This window comes from Canis aureus, chromosome 26 (assembly GCF_053574225.1).
Source record: "Canis aureus isolate CA01 chromosome 26, VMU_Caureus_v.1.0, whole genome shotgun sequence".
NCBI classification, from domain to species: Eukaryota; Metazoa; Chordata; class Mammalia; order Carnivora; family Canidae; genus Canis; species Canis aureus.
This window is the reverse complement of record NC_135636.1, coordinates 24,586,402-24,607,006: the sequence shown is the minus strand read 5'-3', so window position 1 is coordinate 24,607,006 and position 20,605 is coordinate 24,586,402. Positions and strand designations below refer to the sequence as shown.

Sequence of the window (20,605 nt, the reverse complement as noted above, 5' to 3'; positions counted from 1 at the left end):
GCTTATCTGAGCCTCAGTTTTCCCATCTATAAAGTGGGATGATAATAATAGTAACCATCCTGCACGTTGTTGGGAAGAATGACAGAGTTAATGTGAGTCAGGTGCATGGCACCACTGTGGCCCCTGGGTCTCTCTGGGGATGGTGGGCAGTGTGAATTTCACGTCTTTACTCTTGTGACAGTGCAGACCACTTAAAAGCTTTGATGTTCCCTAGCCCTGTGATTGCATTATGTTGCTTTTTAAGGTCTTTGGATCTCTGAGACTCTACTTACTACACCCCAGCAGCCAGGCAATAAATCTTTCCTTCCTACGGTGGAGCTGGGTACCCACCACACCCCCTTACCTGCTGTGTGACCTTGGGTCCCTTGTTTTCTCTGAGCCTCAGAGGAGGTAACTTGCAGAGGGTTGACAATGATGAAATATAATTCTTGCTGCTATTTATATTCATGCCACAATTGCTTTATTGAGCACCTACTATGTGCCAGGCATCATTTTAGGCTCTGGGGACATGGCAGTGAACAAAGTAGACAACATCCTGGTTCTGAGAGAGCTGATGTTATCACAGGGCTGCCACACACTAAAGAAATAATTAAAATACATGATATACTGGATGAGGATAAGGGAAGTAATAATTAAACCAAGAAAGGGGAAGGGGAGTGGGGTGGGAAGAAGAGTAGTCAGGGAAGACCTCCCTAAAAAAAGAGTTTGGCAAAGTGAGAGGACCACACGATATCTCAGGGAAGAGCTTTGCAGATAGACACGTTCCAGAAGCACCTGGGCAAGGGGAGACTGGATGAAGGCAAGGTCAGGGCAGAGGCAGGGGCCAACAGGGCAAGGCCTCCAGGCTACTGCAAGGACTTCGACTTTTCTCTGCATGCAACAGGGAGCCATAGGGGTTTCTGGGCAGAGGAAGGCATGACCTGTCTTGCATTTTCCTAGCAGAGCATCATCTGGTCGACAAGAGGCAGCAGCTGTCACCACCCTGCAGGAGAATACTTGTGGGGCTCACAGACCGCCACCTGCCTTGGTGGATGCTCCCCGCTCACTCTGCCCTGCAGCCTAGTCGGCCGCCCAGCAAGCCCTGGACTAGCCCTCCACACCCCGGTCCCCTCCTCCACCCTCTTCTCCCCTCTTCTCAGGCTTGACTCCTGCTTCCTTTCCACTCTAGCCCATGTCCCACCTGCTAACCTGCCCTCCTCCCTCCCTTCCTGGAGAACCAGGAAGCAGGAGTGGGGGAAAAGGTCTCATCATCCACGTACCAGGTTCAAATCCTCCCTACTTGGAACCCCTGCGCCATGGTGTTCTTCATCCAGAGATGGAGTAATGCTAACAGACTCACCCTCATATGGTAAGTGGAGTCCCAAAGATCCAATCATGGAAAATGCAGCCAGTGCAATCGTGGTGGTTAAGGGACACCGGAGCTTTTAGCTGGTCTGCATTTTCAGAAGAGTGAAGGCAGGAAATTCTCGCATGAAGAAAGGCCCAGGGATCACAAGGCTCATTCCCAACCGCCCCCACTCCACTTTCCACTCAACCCAAGACTGCCCACATTTCAAAACAGGTGCTGGACCAAGGGTGGCTGTTCATCACCACCCAAGTGATGTCACCACCTGTGGAGAGGGGTAACGAGTCTCTATGTGAACCATCCTGGGGAGTGCACCTGGCATATTCGGGAAATGTCAGCTGCTGCCGCAGCTCCCATCACATCACATGGGAAGGACTTCCTTCCTCCTCTGCTTGGTCCCAGCCTGTGAGAGATGCAGGTAAGGACCTACTCACGTGTATCACCAAAGCTCAGTATATAGCAGGAGCCGATAAATGCTCATTGGAGGTAACTAGAGCACAGCTACAGGTGGGTCCCAGCTGTACCATTTACTTTGCGGCCTGGGGTGAGTCACTCTACTGCTCTGAGCCTCTGTCTCCTCATCTGTAAAATGGAACTACTCATTCCTCCCAGGACGGTGAAGGGGGAATCCTTAGGGCTCCCATGCCTCACCTGGGTGCTTCACTAAGGTGCCCAGAGGATACCTGGCAAAGAGGCCCAGTGGACACAGTGGTGCCCATCAGAGCCACTGAAGTCTCTGGGCAGAGCAGATTGGGGTGTGAGCTCTCATGAGTCAAGGGCTGAGAGCTCCCCAGTAAGACCCACTGAGGCTCGCTGGGCCTGGGGGGCCTGTAGCAGCAGGTGTTGGGATGAGTGGGGTGATGGTTTCTGCCCCACCAGTGATTCTGTGTTTGGTACGTTTGACCTGCACTCAGAGAAGAGCAGGGCTTCCTAGGAGCCTCTCCCCATCCCTTGCCCCAGTTCCGGCCAGAGAGCCCCAAGAAACACACCGTCTGTGAGGACCTTCTATGTGACCCCTGTGCTTCCCAGTACTTCCTGACGGCTCTCTGTTACGGAACACTCTCTAGCACAGGTTCTGCTCTAGGCACTGCTCATGTCTATGTCAGATGGGGCCTCACGACAACCCTTTGAGCTGCATCTCATTAGTATCCCCAATTTGTGAGTAAAGGAACTGAGGCACAGAAAGGCAAAGAAGCTTGCCCAGGGCCACATGGGTAGCAAGTGGTAGGGCCAAGATCTGGGTCCAGGTCCGAGCCTCCTCTCTGTTTGCCTAATCAGGAAGGGAAAGCAGATAGGCCACCAGCCAGTGGCCCAGGCCTCTGGGACTCCTGGCCTCACTGGGGCTGTTGTTGGGGTCCTCTCTGGGGATAGGGGTGAGCTCTGTTGGCTCTCCACCTACCTGACCCTCTCTCCATAAGATTTCTGTGTAAGAGGCGGCTGGCCTGCTTATGAGAGCCAGCACCTTTTCCAAAGCCGGGGCACTGGGGCTCAAGCCTGGCTCCGCTCTTTGTGTTTCATTATCCAGAAAATGAGAACAACAGGACCTATCTCATCCTAAGACTTGAGTGAGGGACTGTGTTCAGAGGGAAGATGGTCTATGGTCAACAGAACTCGCTCCAATCCTAGCAGATGGCGCCTTCCCTAAAGTTCTATGGACTTTCCCCCCCAGTCTCTTTCTACCTATTTCCCTCTCTGCCTCTTCTTCAGAGGCATATCTGTCTTGCTTTGAAAAGCTTCTCTTTGTCCCTTTCCTTTCTTTCTTGCGTCCTCCTGGGTCCTAAATCCTGGCTCTGTATTTCCCTGCTGCCTAAGCTTAGGCAGAGTGAAGTGCAGCCATCCCAGCAGTGGACACTCTCAAACTTTACTCTAGAAAATTCTCCTCGGGAATTCCTAAGTGCAGATTCCTGGCCCCACTCCAGAGAATCTGATGGCATGGGTCCAGGGCAAAGTCAGAGAACCTGTGTTTTGCCCAGCACCCTCCCCACCATTGCCCCGGTGAGACAGGCTGGCTCTCGGGCTACACTCTGAGAAGCCCTACATTTGCCCTCAGTTTCATCATCTGTAAAATGGGAGTACACAGAACCCACTTCTCAAGGTGGTAAAGATGAAATGATTTGTCTGCCAAGCGGCACATGCTTCTCCATTTTCCTCTGTCTTGCCTTCTGTGTGATTTCTTCTGTGTCTATCTTTCCCATTCTCTGTCTCTGGTGTTTTCATATTTCTCTCTCTTCTCTCCACACCCTTTGCCTAGAAGTGAACCCAACCGGGGAGCCGAAAGGGAAGAACTGAAAAAATAAGAGTGGCCCTTCTGTAAGAGCCGGGAGCCCCGTGACCATCGGAATCCTCTCTGGAATCCTCTCTGCCTCACACCAGCTGTCCCCCCCCCCCACCCCGAGCCTCTCCCGCCCCTGCAGCCCCCACAGCAGCAAAGCCCAGGGAAGATGGGGGATCCATTGTGCAGGAATGGCCCTGCTGCTATGGAAACCAGCGCTTAGGAACGCTCGAAGAGATGATCCATTCTGGGGAGCGGCCTGGCCTTGGGGGAGGGGCAGAGGCCAAACTCTGCGCCTAGGACCTTGCCCTCTCATTACCAGCTGGGCGCCCTGTGACGCTGGGCAAGTCACTTAACCTCTCTGAGCCCTCTCTCCCTCCCCCCTGGCCCGGGATTGCAGCCCCCATTAGCGGTGGGTAATCACGGCCGCCAGTGACTGAACGCAGGGCTGCGGCTTTCAAGCCTGAAGACACGCCAAATTGCCGTTTGCTTTCATTACTGCAAGCTCAAAATATTCTAGTGCCAGCTTGCTGTGCGACCCTGTGCCACCCGGGGGCCACCAAACGATTTCCATGATAGAATTCCCTCTTGTAGAGGCACGGGGGTCCACTCAGAGTCACCCCCGAAGGAACACACACACACACACAAACATACACACACACACACACACACACACACACACACACAGCCACTGACCTAAGCTGCACAAACAGCACTCCCTCCCACCCCAGCCCCAATTTAAGAAACGCTCTGTTGTGATTCCTCCAGAAGGAAGGAGTGAGCCTGAGGTCTGGGTGATGACTCCATCGGCAATGCCCAGTGCCCTGCGGCTACCTCAGCAGCATCAGCAGCCAAGGAACTTATCTGATGGTGCATTTTCTCCCTCAAAGCTTCCCTGGGCTCCTTGGGCTCCCTGGGCTCCTGGTGCCTCCAGGCCCACGTGGGGGCTCATCAGCCTGGTCTTCACAGCTCCTACCGCTCCCCAAAGAGGCCTGCCTTGTCCTCCTGCTGCACAGCATAGCCCCCTCAACCTGGTTCCAACCTGAGAAAGGATGGGAGCTGCTTGCCCCCCAACCCTGAGGGGCATCAGAGTGAGCGAGGGCTTTACCTCTCTCTGGGCCTTCGCTTCCTTGCACACTCATACACACCAAGATATACATCACACCAGCGCACGCAGCACATTCCCACACGTGGCACAGGGCAGGAGGACCACTGGTTCCTGCCCCCGGACATCTGGCTGCCCGCTGAATAAGCTGTGTGCTGTCATGCTCCCTCTCCCTGGAATTGTTCCCATATGTCTGTCCAGAATCCTCCAAGATCCTCTGAACCCACCCTTCCTCACGAACCAAATTCTTCAGAGGACACTGTGACTTGCCCAAGATCACACAAAAAGGATATGGCTGCAGAGCCTGTGTTAGAACCCAGTCCTGGGGGGAACACTGAGTCCTGCTGCTCCAAAGAGCTTCCATGCATTCATTCAGCCAGCCAGGCGTCTGTTTGTTTGTTTTCCCAACAAACAGTTATTACGCCCCAGGCAGGCTGCTCGGTGCTGGGGACCCAGCCATGAACATGGCCAGTGGAGAATGAGAACCAGCCCAGAGAAGCAGACAGATGCTACACAAGTAATTATGAGCGTGATGGATGCCACAGAGGAAAAGCAGACAGAGCCCTGGGAGGGGACCAGAGGGGGGCCACTGAGGTCTCTCATTTGCACAAGGTTTAACAGCAACCTCGCCCCTGGGGTGGTCCTGCAGCTCCCTGCACCAGAACCCCCTGGGGAAGTCTGTTGAAGCCCACCAGGCCCACAGACTAGCATCCCTGCATAGGGATGCTTCCTCCTGAACACATCTCAGGGATGGCTGCTCTGAGGTGTAAGGCCACAGCTTTAGCCACCTGGAGGGGGTGGGGGGCTGAGGTTTTCTTATCACCATCATATCCTGACCCCACCCACCTCTTGCCAGTCTCTAATGTATGGGGAATTAGCCCCAGTACACAGATAATCAAGCTAAGGCCCAGAAAAGCCCATTGACTAGTGGGTACAAAGTAGGATACAACCCAGGCCAGACACAGACAGCAGCTACGCTCGCGGTGAGCACACGGGAACATAGAGCCTTGTCGAATTGCTATGTTGTACGCCTGAAACTCGTGTAACTTCATGTATCAGCTAGACTGCAATTAAAAGAAAAAGCCCCACACCATGAATTTCTGTCCCCTTGTGCTCCTTCTTTTTTTCCCTTATTTTTCTCTAGGCTGCACAATGGCCAGAGCCTGTTTTGTCCACAGTTGTTTCTCCAACCAAGGCACGTGACAAGGACCACCCAAGTGCATGGACCTTCCACATCCCTGAGGCCTGTGCGGCCCAGTGAGGTGCCTGCCTGGGGCTGGCTCTAAGCAATCCGCCCTCAGCCTGGCGGATGACAAGGCCCCGGCAGAGCATGTCTGCTGCTCTGCAAACCTGCTTGGGCCTCTTGTACCAGAGCTAAGGCAGTGAGTCCCCCTGTGCCCCCTCCTCAAGAGCCCTGGAGGCGCCCGGCAGTGGGAAACCAGGCCCAGGCTTGGCAGGGCTCGGCAGGGGCTGGCAGGGGCTCAGTGCCGAGGGGCGAGGCCTTGCCAACCTCACTCCCCCAAACAGCGACCGATTGTCCCAGCAGCTCCCGAGTCCCCGAAGACCTCCCAGCCGTCGCTCTCTCAAAGGGACACCACTCTCAAAGGGACCGGCAGTCAGGCTGCTTCCGGCCACCATGGGGCATGGTGGTCCCGGCCTCAGAAGAGGCCCTGGGACTTCCGGGCCTGCTGGAAACTCACAGCCTGGTGCTTGGCAGAGAGCAGGCGAGGACAGATCCTGGGGCCGCCTCTGCTCTTGGCATTTGTATGCCGGTGCAGGCCCCGAACATGAGCTGGAATCCATCACCAGAAAATAAAACACTCAGGGAGAGCCGGCCTCAGAAGACAAACGGCTGCAGGGCGAAGGTAGCAGCCACCCTTGCCTGCTGAGTGCTCACTGTGTCTTGCTCTCAGGGGTGTCTCTGAAAGAAGACTCATCCAACCCTCCCAGCAGGGAGGTGGAAGCCTCTGGAAGCTCCACGTCTCAGGGAGGGGAACGGACACGGAGGAAAAGCCGCCTGCCTGGAAGAGGGGAGTCAGGATTGGAACCCCGGGCCTCCTGTCTCCAGAGGCAGGGCCTTGACTGCTCTGCTCTATCCCCAAACCTTCCCGGCTGGGGTAGTGGATGGCAGTAGGAGAAGCTGGTCACTGGAGTCATACTTCCCTGGCAAAGCCCTCTTTTATCACACACACACACACACACACACACACACACTTCCATCCCTGCCAGAGCAGTGGGTCTGAGACTGGTCTTGGACCACCTGCATCAGAATGGGATACAGGGAGGGGCGCCCGAGGGGCTCGGTTGGTTAAGCACCTTCCTTTCAGCTCAGGTCATGATCTCAGGGTCCTGGGATGGAGCCCCGCATTGGACTCCCTGATCAGCGGGGAGCCTCCTTGTCTCCCTCTCCTTCTGCCCCTCCCCCCTCTTGCACACACACTCACTCTATTAAATAAATAAATCTTAAAAAATGGGATACAAGGTTCTTGCTAAAAAGCTTGTTCCCAGGTCCACCTAGGACCTGCTGGGGCTGACTAATCTGTCTTTTTCACACCACCCTAACTGATTCTGATGCTCATCTGAGTTTGAGAAACAGTGGCTTAAAGACGATTCTGACCTAGACAGAACGAGTTTTTTATTTGTTAGGTGAATAGACCTTTCAAAGTGCCACTTGTATGGGATCTGGAGGTGACAATGAGAACTAGTATTTATTGAGCATTTACTATGTGCTAGGCCCTCTTCTAAGCACCCTCACGCTTATTCCATACTCAGAACAGCCGCAGAGAAGAAGGAATATTTTGTCCATTTTACAGATGAGAAAGTGGAGGACAGGGAGCTTAAGTTTCGCTGTACAAGGCTGTGCAGCTCTGTCCTTCCTGATAGAGGCAGGAGTTGAACTCAAGACCCCTCAAATGGAGGCTCCAGAGCCCGCCTTCCTAGTGCTATGCTGTGATCAGGGTCTGTCTCTGCCTTCCCACAGCTACCAGCCCAACTCTCCTGGATCCCACAGTCTAGTGGGAAAGGAAGAAGCATGTGCAGGCTGTAAGCTTCATGGAGACACTCACTAAGGGAAGGAGCTGCATAGGCTGGAACCCTTAACCTGGGATGGGGAGCTTGTTTTGGAAAGCCTCCTAAAGGAGGTCCTTGAGAGCTGGGCCCTGACAGATGAGTAAGAGTTTACCGGGCAAATGTGGCAAGATAGTGCTCTTGCACAATCACCTGGAGGCAGAGTCAGAGAAATGTCATGTGACAGCTCCATGGGGCTGGAGGAGCACTTGGTGGCTTGGAAAGCCCTTGGAGTCCTGGGACCGCCACTGAGAGGTAGAGAACTGTCCTGACTTGCAGAAAGTCTGACCCATGCTTGTGGAGGCCAGATGGAAGAACCATGGCCTAAGGGTGGGTGGGTGGGTAGCTGGCAAGTTCTTTCCTAGGGCTAATGGGACATCCAAGAGGGACGTCCAGGAAGAGTCAGAGATACTTGGCAGTCATTGTAGGGGCAAACCTTCAGTCTGAGGTGGCTTAGGTGACCCACTAAGAGGAGAAGCAGGAGGGGGAGGCTCTTTTGGGACACCCCTCAACTCCTAACCTCTCAACCTTTGCCCACCCTGGGAGTCCTACCTTGAGCAGACCTCTCCCCTGCAGAGCATCACAACCTCTATAGAGCCTCACACCTTTTTCTTCCCTCCCCATATCCTCAGCCAGGGATGGGGGGGCTGCTGTTTGTGCTGCTGTCTTCTCAGAAACACACAGTCATTTGGTAGAGAGGTATCTTATCTCTCTGGGTGACCCCAGAGTTTGCCAGTGACCCCAGGATACCTTCCAGTTGCCCTGGACATGCTTGAGGCACTAAATGGGAACTAAGCCAGATATGCTTGGTGATGTGGGGTCACAGGATGGAAGTTTCCAAGGGGGCAAGCTTTGGGAGTCCCTCTACTCCACTACACCCTCATATTCAAACGTCCACCCTCCTGGGCACCCTGGTCAGGGCACGTAGTCCCACTCCCCACCAATATGGCTGTGAGCCAGTCACCACCCTCATCTCCACCTGTAAATGGAGATGCTAATATGTAATTGATAGAGAAATGGTCTAAAGGGGTCATGAGGATAAAGCCCTGAAGGAGGGGTGGTGGAGGGGGTCAGGCCCTGGAGTGCATGTCCAGACCTCACTGGACCCCCTCATTTGAGCATACACAGACTTCCATCTCCAAGTCTGCACAACGGGTGCCAGAATTGTATGCAACCGTGTGAAGACTGAACATGCAAAAAGATCTGCACACGGTGGCTGGAAGAGGACTGGTGACTTCCTGGGCCCTAGCATTTCAGGGACTATGGTGGGGGCAGGGGGAGTGCCCTGTCCTGGCCTTGGCTGGAGCCTGCAGCAGGAGGCCCATGGGCCAGATCACAGAGAGATGGCAGGAGCAACAAAAAGGTATTTGCATCAGATAATGGAGAAATACCTTGTTATTCCATTAATTTGTATAGAAATGTCTGCAGCAGAGAGGAAAGGTGCTGGAAACCCACAGCAGGGGCAGGGGGGCTAAGATCACTGCCCAGCAACCAGTGTGGGGGGAGGGCTTCCAGGAGCTGCCAGGGGTGGTGTCTGGGTGGAGGGGCTTGAGCAAAGCTGGGCTTCATCCTAGACCCTCAGCCTCCAACCTCAGGCGGTAGGAGACCAAGCTGGGGAGCAAAATCAAGAAGCGTGTCCCTGATATCACGGTGGCAGCAGTTCCAGGAGGGTCTCTGGAAGAGGGAACAGCAAGCACGGAGGCCTTGGGTTGAATCTGGCCAAGTGAGCAGCAAAAATGATACAACCTGAGAAGATGGAGGGACGTATAGAGGGCAGTGTCAGCTACAGGATTGAGGTTTGATTCTAAGCACCACAGCAGCCCTGGAGGTTCAAAAGCAGGGCAGGGACATGACCCAATTTAGATCATTCAAAGGCCTCCTGGCTGCTGGTTGGGGAAGGATTGCAGGGGCCATGGTGGGAGCGGGAGACCCTGGAGAGGGCTGGCACAGCGTCTGGGGGAGGACAGGTGCTGTTTGGGTTCGGGAGTATAGGCCAGGGTAGAAAGAGGCAAATGGACTAGAACTGGGGTTTAAAGGTGCTGTCAACAGACCCTGTGAGTGGGTGAGGGGATGAGAGGAAGAGAGAGGATGAGGGTGACAGGGCACTACATGAGAGTCTTCACCAGTCAAGGGTTGATTTAGCAAGGCACCTTGCACATAGACGTGCTCAATAAATACAGCCCATTAAAGAGCAGAGTGTCTTGCCCAACCTTCTTCCAGGACCAGCCCTGCATATTATGCAGGGTGGCATTTCGGGTCTCAGTTCCCTGGTTTGGGCCAGATGACCTCTGAGGGAAGAACGGAGGACTCTCCACACTGGAAGCGTCCAGTGTGTGCAAGGACAGCATGAGCCTTGGGCAGGGACCCACCCACGGTCACTGAGCTTGTCAGGGGCAGAGCAAGACCCAGAAACCAAGTCTCCCGATGCTGTAAAATCCCCTCTGGGATCTGAAAAGTCTACGATTTCCCAGGCTTGAATTCCAATGGCATCTTCCTCCAGAATCCACTGATGAACTTGTCCTGAAGACAGTTTCCTGACCCTGAGGCTTCAGCAGTGCCAGGAGTCCCACCTCAGAGCCTTTGCACTTACCCTTGCCTTTTCTCAACCTTCCCGTGACTCCTCCGCACCCTTTTCCCTAGCAGTCCAGCAGAGGCGGCCTGTGCAGCCTGCAGCATGTCCCAGTACAGGGCAGCGGCTCGGGCATCCGGAGGGACAGATCACTGTAGCCCTGCCTCACCTCCTTGCACAGCCCACTTGGAAGGACTCCCCAGCCCTGCACCAGGAGAGGCCGGCAGAGCTGCCAACTCCCGCCCCGCGCAGAGGCGCCAGGGCCTCCCCACCCCCAACCCGATGGGCCGGCCCTGGCTCCTGGGGGCCAAGCCACAGAGGATAGACCCACCTTTCCTGCTGGGATTCAGCCCAGGCGGAATGCCCCTTTCTTCCTCCTCACCCAGTTCGGATGTGAGTCAGGGAAGGCCCCATTGACATTTTTCCTCTATCCTGCTCCCTGGCTTACGGGTCGGAGTGGGGGGGCATGGAGCTGGCACAGCCTTCCTTCTGTGGTGGGGAGGAGAGGTGGGGCCAGCTGGAGCAAATGCACAGGCTGCCTCCCCGGGAAGGTCATCCGGGAGCCTCACACCGACCTGCATTCCTTCCTCCTGTCCCCAAGGCTCTGGCCCAATGCTGGCCCCAGTCTCAGGATACAGGCCTCATAGTTAACCCCAGTGTGGTCCCCGCCTCACTCAGGGCCAAGTTCAGACAAGAGGCAATCAGGGGCTTAAGTGGCTGCCAGAGAAGGCCAGCCGCCTGGTTATTAAATATTAAGTGGCAAGAGCCTGGGAACATATAATTGCGAATGAGACTTTGGAGCAGATGTTGCCAACAGCTTGGACCAGTGCTCACAGTTGGGACCAATGGGGGATTTCAAGTTACCAAGCTGGGCTGCTGGCAACTGCTCTGCATTGACTGGGCACTGCTGGGTGTCAGGCTCTGAACTGGACGCTATATGTAGAAAGATTGATCGGGCACTGGTCTAACTTCAAGGGGTTCCTGGTCTGGTAGAGAAGACAGACAAAGAAAGCAAAGATTCATGACCTAAGGCAGAAGTTCTGGGCCACAGGTAATCCTAGGGGAGGTGTGGGCCCCGGGAGACACCTATAAAGGGATAGGGAATAGAGGTTTCAGAGGGGAAAAACTGAAAGATACATTCAATCGGTTAGTCATTCAACAAACATTGATTGAGTGCCTATGGCGTGTCAAACACTGTTGTAGATTCTCGGAAATAAAGTATGAAATAAGTCAAACTCTTTCATGGCACTTAAGGTTGAGTGAGACCTTGCATTCCACGGATGGATAAGAGTTTTACATCATGACGAAGAGGTAGAAAGGAACAAGCCCACACAGATTTGGAGGCATGAAGAAGTTAAATAGATTCAAGGTGAGTAGGGAGTTCAGTGTGGCTGGACACGTGTGGAGGGAGAGATGGGCTGGCTAGCAAGCAGTCCGGGCCTGAAAAGCTGCCATGCTCAGAAGTTTGGGTGAGTCCTGGAGGAGGTCAAAGTACAGTGGAGTGGCCTCCCTCAGAGACAGTCCATGGCTCCCAGGATCCCTGCCATAGGACTAGCCTTTTAAGCTGCCATCCTGAGAAGCCATAAGGGGAAGGAGAGACCCTATTGGGCATCCTGGGGAGTATCTCCGCCTGATTAGCCACCCACTCCACCCCAAGCTGAGTTACTGAGCCTCCACAGCAGAGTTGCTCAGAGGAGCCGCGCCCTGCCCTGGCTTTCCTCATACCTGCAGGCTGTTAGGCCAGCTCCTGAATGGCTGAAAACATACCCTGGGAACATAGGCGCCTTTGTCTTTGAGAGGAAGGCGGCAGTGCTCGCAGTAGGTGGCGGGGGTAATATGAGAGCCCAGACCATTCGGGAGACAAGTCCTTGCCAAGGGAAGATTCCAGTACAACATCCCCAAGAATGTCCCAGCTGAGTGGGCCAGACTCTCTCCACTGCCCGGCCCAGAGTCAGGGGGGTAGACAGGATGAACTTTCAAGGTCATTCCTTGGCCATGATTCTATTCAAAGAAAAGCAAGAGAACAGGGAGAAAGAGAAGATTTGTGTTTGAACATCCTAAGATCCCAGGAGGATTAGAGTCCTGGAACACCATTCTAAGAGTCTAGAGTTGCATGAGGCTGAGATTCTAGAATCCTCTAGATCTACAATTCTAGAATTCTAGAATCCTGTGATTCTAAGACTCTAACTTGATCAGAAGGAAAATATCATAGACATCACATTCTCTTAATAAAATTCATGCCTCTGGAGAGAACCCTACACCCTTAACTCCAAAGGCAAGCAGGCTTGTTTTCCCCTTTCTGCCTTGAAATTGTCTTCTCCCTCCTTGGTGTCTGCTCATCTGCACACCCCCCTCCACATTCCCTCCTCCAAGGCTGGCAGCCACACATTTGCCATCTGCATATAACCCAGTGATTAGCACAGCCGCGGAGCAGGAGAGGGGGGGTGTGGAGCTCTTGCTGCCTGCCAGTCAGAGGGCGACCAGGCTGCAGGGGAGTCACTCCTGGCTCCCCAATAAGGCTAAGTAGGGGAGAGGAGACACACTCATGCAGACACACACACACACACACACACACACACACACACACAGGCCCCAGGCACACAGACACACAAAGACACAGAGGAGCTTGCACATCACACATGGGCATCTGCAGACAGCATGGCACTCACACACATGCAAACAAGACAAACAAATAGAGGCAGACACACAACTCTACAGTGACACCCCCCCCAACACATACATATATTAAGACCAAGAGAAAGACATGCGTAGCACACATGGATACTTGCTGTGCAACACACACTCATCTATAGAGACAGAGCCACACAGAGAAACACAATAGTATGCACATATATGCACAAACACTTTTAGACAAACCCAAAGATACACATTACTTAGATACATATTATACATACACCACTAAGTTGTTAGTGAACCCGCCAAAGGAGAATTGACAAGAGAGTCATCCTTCCAATGCCCCCCCATCCCTCTGCCATTCCCACTCATTCATGGGACATAGCTGCAGGCCTACTGTGCACACAGCCTGGCTTTTGGCCCTTGGGAGAGAGATCCCGGAGCTGTGACACAGTGGAGCACAGCTCAGAAACAGCTGAAACACACGCAGGCATTGAGTTCAGGAAATCATTCCTAGAGCTGAACAAAATGGATTGCCCAGAAAGGTAATGAGTTCCCCGTTGCTAGAGGCAATCTAGTGTAACAGAGAGGTTTGTGCATCAGATGGGAGAAAGAGTGCTGGGTTGGGGGGGCAGGACTGAAGAAGGCCTTCAAAATCCATCCAGCTCTAATATTCTCTGTTTCTATCAATTCTACTGGGTTTCAAAACAGTGATCTTCAACATTTTTATCATATTCCCTATCAGAAAAAACATTTTATTTTATTTTTCAGTAAAAACATTTTAAACATACATCCTCAATGTATGTTTATTTATAAATGTTTATACCTCTTTGGATGACACGTTATATACTTCATAGAACATACAGACACACAGACACAAAAATAGAAAAACTTGAAATAATGAGATGAAAACACACAGATCACTACCTGAAACGACAGGTAGAACTGGTGGGAAAGTGATAGAACATTTATTGAGTGCCTCCTGTGTGCCAGACTTTTGATATATATTATTTCTTTGAATCTTCAGAATAGCCCTGTAAAGAGGCTATCATGTTTTTTGTTTTTTTTTTCCCTCTTTACAGATGAGAAACTGAAGCACAGAGAAGCAAAGTCTCTTACCCAAAGTCACGCCACCTGTAGCTGGCAAGGCTGGAATCCAGACCCAAGCTGACTGGCTCTGAAGCCCACTGCTTCCCGCTGAAGCTTTGGCATCAAGCAGTGAAGGGGTGGGGTTTGCATGGGGTCGGGGAAAGATCCATTTGGTTCTTGTACAAATGGTGGCAAGTTTGAGGCCCTCAGGCTGGGAGGAAGAGGCTATAAAATTTGTCAAGAGCCTCAAATGACACCCTGAAGGATTTGGGCCTGCAACTAAGCAGCAGATAGGATTCTCAGGCCACCCAGTACGGTGAGCGAGACACATACTTTGCTACTCAAAGACCAGCAAGCTTGAGCCTCATCTTGGAGTTGGTTCTACAGGGCAGAGTCTCAGGCCCCAGCCTGACCCGGCTGAGTTAGAATCTACATTTAACAAGGTTAAAGTCTGGATTACATTCAATTCATCTGGTCTGTGATCCCATCCCACTGGGATGAAGGCAAGCAAGCCCAGCCTTGATCATTCTGGGGGTTCCCTCCTCTGCGGAGTTGGCTCAGTTCCAGAGGCTTAGAGAGTCCCCAAAAATCTGAGGTGGCTCCCAGGAATCTGTCTACACTGCTTGCCCTATAGCTCCTCAGCTCGAATCTTGCTCTAAATTAAGCCAAAAGGCTACTCCTTTTGCTAATATTGGAATGTGGTTCTCCCTCTCACTTCCTTCTGGAAACTGCATTCCCTGAGCAAAACCCCATTCCCTGAGCAAGAACAGTGCATATCAGCCATGCATTCATCTACACACCCTCCCTCCAAAGGGAATGTCCCCCCCGAGTCCCCCAGCATCCCCCTGGCCCAGGGCCGCAGCAGGTGCTCAGTACATATCTGTGACCCAAAGATGGCCAAACCATTGTCCCACTCAAGGGGCCCCACAGGCTCAGCAGCACTGCGTGGCCCTGGGGTCTATAGTGAGGTCAGAGGCCTTGCAACTCAGGGCTGGCTTCCTGTAGCCACCCCTTGATGCTTACCCCAAGGCCATGTCCCCAGGTCCCCACGCACACAGGTCCCGTCCAGTCTGGAAGCCCCGGCTGCTCCACCATGTTCTTCCTCTACCCCAGCTGCTCCTGATTCTCTCCAGTAATTTCTTCCATTTGAGACTTTGACCAGAAGTCAGAGAGTCTTAACTATGGGCCGCCCTTCTGCCCAAATCCCAGCAGTACCTACTGACTACACCCAATTATTTGCTGGAAGCTGGGGAGAGAAAAGCCCGGAGGCGCAGACTCAGGCTAATATGGCCTAATTTGGCCTGTTTCCCTCTCTTTGCCTCAGTCTCCTCTGCTCCAGGGGGTCAATTACTACTTTCTTGGCTGGACAGGGCATGACACTCACAGAGAGAGGAAACTCCAGTGGTGTATTTCAGGCACGAGACCACCCAGTGCTCCAGGCACTTGGGAGTAGGAGAGGGAGGAGAGTGGGTTGTGGATAAGGAGGGCACATAAGGGATTTGGTACCAAAGGGTCTGGTTCATCACCTTGTTTGCCGCCAATGCCATGTCACTCAAGTGGTCTCTGCCCCTCGTGGAACTTCAGTTTGCTCAACTGCACAAATGAAGAGGCATGAGAGGAGTCAACTCTGGCCAGGCAAGATGGGAGCCGAGGAGCTACAGGGCAAGCAGCTGCCAGGCTCCCATGACTTAATGGGCTCTGGAGGGGACCTCCCATCCCGCCTTCCTCCTTGCTCCGGAGGCAGCAGCAGTGTGGAGGCTGGTGTGGCCACCTGCTGTCCCCAAGGCCACAGAAGCTGAGCGGAGAAAGTGGTGTATGTTACTTTGGTTTTCCCTGAGAGCCAGGCCAGTTCCTGCCCAGGGACAGAAACTTCCTCTCAGGAACAGGAATGAAGCCAACTGGACTCCTGGCCTGCCTGCCTGGGAAGGAAACCCAACTTCAATGAGGACATCTGTTCTTCGAGGAATCCCAGCCCAAGCAGGGCTGTCAGGGCAGAGGAGCCCATGCCCCCCAGTCGAACAACTGGTGCCTCTTGGACAGAGCTGCTGGCCACTGATCCCCCTCTTTTACTCCGTCTATGTTATTTACTGAGGCCCTGCTCTGTGTAAGCACAGCTCCAGGCACAGGAGAACAGACATAAGGACCCTGCATGGAGCTCAAATTTGAAAGGGGGAAAGTCAGAGCCACCAAGAAGTATATAATATTTATATGCAATCAAGAAAAAGTGGGGTAAGAAATGATGGGACATTTTTAGACAGAGTGGTTGGGATGGGCTTCTCTGAGGAGGGGACATTTAGGTAGAGACCCAAAGGAAGAGATGGAGCAAGCCAGGTAGCTAGCTGGGGAGAGGGGGCCCTGGGTCCAGGGAGCAAGTACAAAGGCCATGAGGTGGGCAATTGCTCGGCATGTTCAAGGAATGCAGAGGAGATGACTATCGCTGGAGTAGCGTGAGCCAGGGCAAGAGAAGGGGTAGTCGGTGAGGTCAGGAAGGGCTTTGTGGGCCACACTGAGTCCTAGGTTTTACTGCAAGAGGCAACAGGAAAGGCTACTGGGAGGTTTAGACCCAAGGCAGGATAGGATGGGGAGGCTGGAGAGCAAGCAGGAACCCAGTGAGGTGGTAACTGCTCTAATCCAGGTGAGAGCTGGAGGTGGTGGGGCCAGAGGGTGACACAGGCAGTAAGAAGTGGTCAGATTCAGAGTCTCTTTGAAAGGTAGATCCAGAGGATCGTCGGGCAGGACAGTGAGTAGGGAGGAAGAAAAAGTGAGGACACCTGAGCAAGCACAGGAACACAGGAACAGAGCTGAGATGGAGAAGTCAAGGCAGAAGCAGGCACCTAACAGGGTTCTTGGCAGCTGTTCCTCCCCAGCACAGTCGCATTCTCTCTCTCACACACATACACACCCTTGCCCTTTTTATCTATTAAGCCTGCCCTCAACCTGTTATCAGATAAGGACACTGAGGCTGGGAAGCACCCAAGATCACACAGCTAGCGCCGTCCAGAGCCTGGAGTTGAACGCACATCCCAGCCTCTGAGCTATACTGTCCCATCACCACTGGGAAGAGTTAGACTCATCTGTCCATTCATTATTTCATTCACAGGTCAGTTGCTCGTGTGCCTCCAGCCAGCCAACAGGCCCAGGCTGGGTGCCACAGAGGGGTATGGGAATCAGGAAGCCAGCCCTCCAGTGCCAAGGGAGACCCCAAGACAGCAGCACAGCACCATGGGGCCCCGGGCTCCCAGCAAAGCAGAAGTCAGAATATGCAGAAGTTGGGAGCAGGGGCTGGAGGATGAGAATTCCTGGATTCAGAGTCTAATGCTGCAGCTCACAAGCTTACCCTGAACCTCCCTATGCCTCAGCTTTCTCATCTGTGAAATGGGGATAAGAATTGTGGTCATGTGAGTTGGAGTGAGGGGCATGAGAGAATCTGCTGGAGTCCTTCAAGCCTGGGGCTCAGAAGGCGCATCTACACTGTAGCTGTATTATATCACCACCGGGCAGAGTCCGCACTTGAACTCAGGTTTCCCGGTAGGCGCCAAAGCAATCAGCTCTCTGTCCTGACGCCAGCCCTTGCATCACCACCCTGCAGAGCACCCCCACCCAGAGGTGTTGGGGGAGGCTTGGCTCCACACAGCTGGGCTCAGCTCCTGGCGGAGCCAGAGCCCCAGAGCCTGAGAACAGTGTTTAGGGCCTGACAGCCTGGTCCCACCCCTAAGGAGCTCAGGCGAGCTGCCTGCCTGCTTGCCTGCCAAGACACTTAGATGCTGACTTCCCCTGGAAAGCACTAATTACAGCATGGCTCCTCCAGGCCCTGGCTCGGTGATCTCTCACAGCCCCTCAGCTCCGGGGCACTGGCTACAATCTCTGAGCCACACCATTGCCCCCTCTGTTCTCCCCTGGGCAGGGAGAACAGTACACAGAGGGCTAGACAGACCCACCAGTGGGAATGCTGGGACTGAGCTCTGAAACATTCCTGTCACTGTATCTGGTGGTCCCTGGATCAGACCGCAGCAGCAGCAGCAGCAGTGCCCGGGACCTTGTTAGAAATGCAAGTTCTCAGGCCTTACCTAAGACCCGCTGAATCAGTTAATCAGAGGGTGGAGCCCCGGGATCCACTAACAACCCCTCCAGGTGATGATGATGCCTGCTCAGAAGAACCGCAGCTCTGATTCCTGTGCAGCTACGGTTGAAAGGTGGGGTGCTGTGGAGAGGTGATTAGAAGTGGGGTACTTTAAAGCACAGCCTCAGAGAGACCCTTCAAATCTAGGCTCTGCTGATTTCTTACCCTGGCATCTTTTTTAACTGGGTACATATTTACTGACAACCTACTCTCTACTGTTGAAGGCCCTGGGGCTGCAGGATGGGTTGAAAACAATAGCAATCAGCAAGATCTTTTCCTATATGAACTCATCCCTTGCAAGAGACGTTTGAGGTATGTTTCTATTAATCTCCAGTCTGGGCAAGTGAGGCCCAGAGGGGCAAGGTATTTTGCCCCATAGCCAATCTGAGTAGCACTGACATCTAAGCCACAGGATATGCCTCCAGGGCCAGGCATTGGACCCCTGGGTCGGGCTGACTTGTGGTTGGTCAAGGAGATGCACAATGCCACAAAGACCCCCACCCCTGGCAGGTCATGCTGTGTGCTAGGAAGACAAAGTTAGGAAGGGGGTAGAGCACTTTGGGGTTTGAAGAGGTGACTCTTTTAACAGGGGGGCCTGCGGAGGTGACCTGGGAGCAGAGACTTCAGTAAGGCACCTTTCTGTCTGTAAAATGAAGGCACTGGGGCACCTGAGTGGCTCAGTGGTTGAGCGTCTACCTTCGACTCAGGTTGTGATCTTGGGGTCAGGGGACTGGGTCCCGCATCAGGCTCCCCACTGGGAGCTCGCTTCTCCCTCTGCCTATGTTTCTGGCTCTTTCTCTGTGTCTCTCATGAATAAATAGAATTTTTTTAAAAATCTTAAAAAACAACAACAAACTCAGTTCTCCAGAAAACAACAGTTCCCATTTGTCCAGCAGCTACCGTGCTTTTCAGGCATGTTCTTTATGACATATTCAGACCACACTAAGGAGGGGGACTTGACAGTGCCTTCATTTTATTTTATTTATTTACTTTTTAAATGTTATTTATTCATGAGAGACACCCAGAGAGAGGCAGAGAAGGTAGAGGGAGATGCAGGCTCCCCTCAGGGACCCCGATGCGGGACTTCATTCCAGGACCCCAGGATCACACCCTGAGCTGAAGGCCAATGCTCAACCACTGAGCCACCCAGGTGCCCCCAGTTGTTGGTTTTATAATGGGGTCACCTTCTAGCCATGTGGACTCGGCAGGTCACTTCACCTCTCTGAGCCTCCGTTTCCTTGGCTGTAACCATCATGTGGTCATCATGTGGTTCTCAAGATGAGGTCCTGGGATCAGCGGCTGGAGAACTGAGTTCTAATCCTAACTGGCTTGGCCACTCACCAGCTGTGGGTCCCCGGCAGGTCACTCCATCCCCGTGAGCAGGGGCGCCTCGGCCAGAGCCCGCATACAGGTCAGGGAGCATGGGTCAGGGAGCAGAGCAAGCCCCCAGTGAGGAGGTGAGGAGCTGAGGAGGCTCTCACCGCCTGCCCCCGCCAGGCTAGCTCACCACTCACCAGGAGCTCCTCTCTGGGGCAGTGGGCTCCCTGGCCCAGGCTGCCTGGGAGTCCTGGCTATTTTTATTTTTATTGTTCTGGCTCCATAGCTGAGGCCTGAACTCCACATGGCTCCTCTCGCCCAGAAAACTAGGCGGTTGGCATCTCTCGTCTCCCGAAAGGACCCGTGCAAAGGCAGCCTGGCCGGCCCGCCTGCCTGCTGACGCCAGCCCGGGGCTCCGGGAAGCCAGGAGCAGAGCCCAGGCAGAGCGGGCTGCCGGCAGGTCCCGGCCTGCCCGGGAACAGTGACCCTGGCCCGGTGGCTTTCCGCCTCTGGGAACATGGTGCTGTTGCTGGGGCTTCGGTGAGATGACACATCACGGGAGCTGGTGTGCACACACGGCCCGTCCCCCACCCCAGCTACTGTGGCCGCTTCGTGACTGTGACCCCTCGTGTCAGTGTGGGCCTGCCTATTCCCGTTTCACAAAGAGACTGAGGCTCACACAACACGCACACACATAAAAACGTTTCCCTGAGCCACAGAACCCAAATCGGCAGTCTTGGCTCCGAAGCCCCTGATCCCCCTGCCCCTCCTCATGCTTGTTCCAGTCTGCTTTCCAGTGCACCCTGGACAACAGGGGAAGGATGCCACCTGATTTCCCTAAAGGCCCCTCCGGCTGCTGAGTAGAGAGGAGATGGGGGAAGGAGGGCCCAAGGCAGCAAGAAGGTGCCCAGGTGGGAGATGATGAAGGCACCCAGAAGTGGTTTGGTTCTGGACATGCCGGGAAGGTAGAGCCAGGGATTGCTGACAGGTTGCCCACAGGGAGTGACAGAGAAGAAAAAGCAAGGAGGGACAGCCTCTGGCTTGGCTTCTCGAATCCCTCAGTCTTCCCTCAAATATCATGTCCTCGG

At 53.7% G+C, this 20,605-nt stretch overlaps 2 long non-coding RNA genes across 4 annotated transcripts in view; one reads left to right on the top strand and one right to left on the bottom strand.

Annotated features, from left to right (window-relative positions):
• Positions 1-14,546, top strand: part of LOC144298072 (uncharacterized) — a 76,938-nt gene extending 62,392 nt beyond the window's left edge. The window contains exon 2 of the long non-coding RNA XR_013365051.1: positions 14,074-14,546. This is a non-coding gene — a long non-coding RNA (uncharacterized LOC144298072). The remainder of the gene's footprint in view (positions 1-14,073) is intronic.
• The window catches only part of LOC144298071 (uncharacterized), a 93,374-nt gene that overhangs the window by 68,056 nt on the left and 4,713 nt on the right, over positions 1-20,605 (bottom strand). For 2 of the 3 annotated variants that reach the window (XR_013365050.1, XR_013365045.1), the window contains exon 1: positions 10,379-10,526. The exons of the other annotated variant lie outside the window; for it this stretch is intronic. This is a non-coding gene — a long non-coding RNA (uncharacterized LOC144298071). Of the gene's footprint in view, positions 1-10,378; positions 10,527-20,605 lie in introns of those variants that run through there. 3 annotated transcript variants of the gene reach the window in all.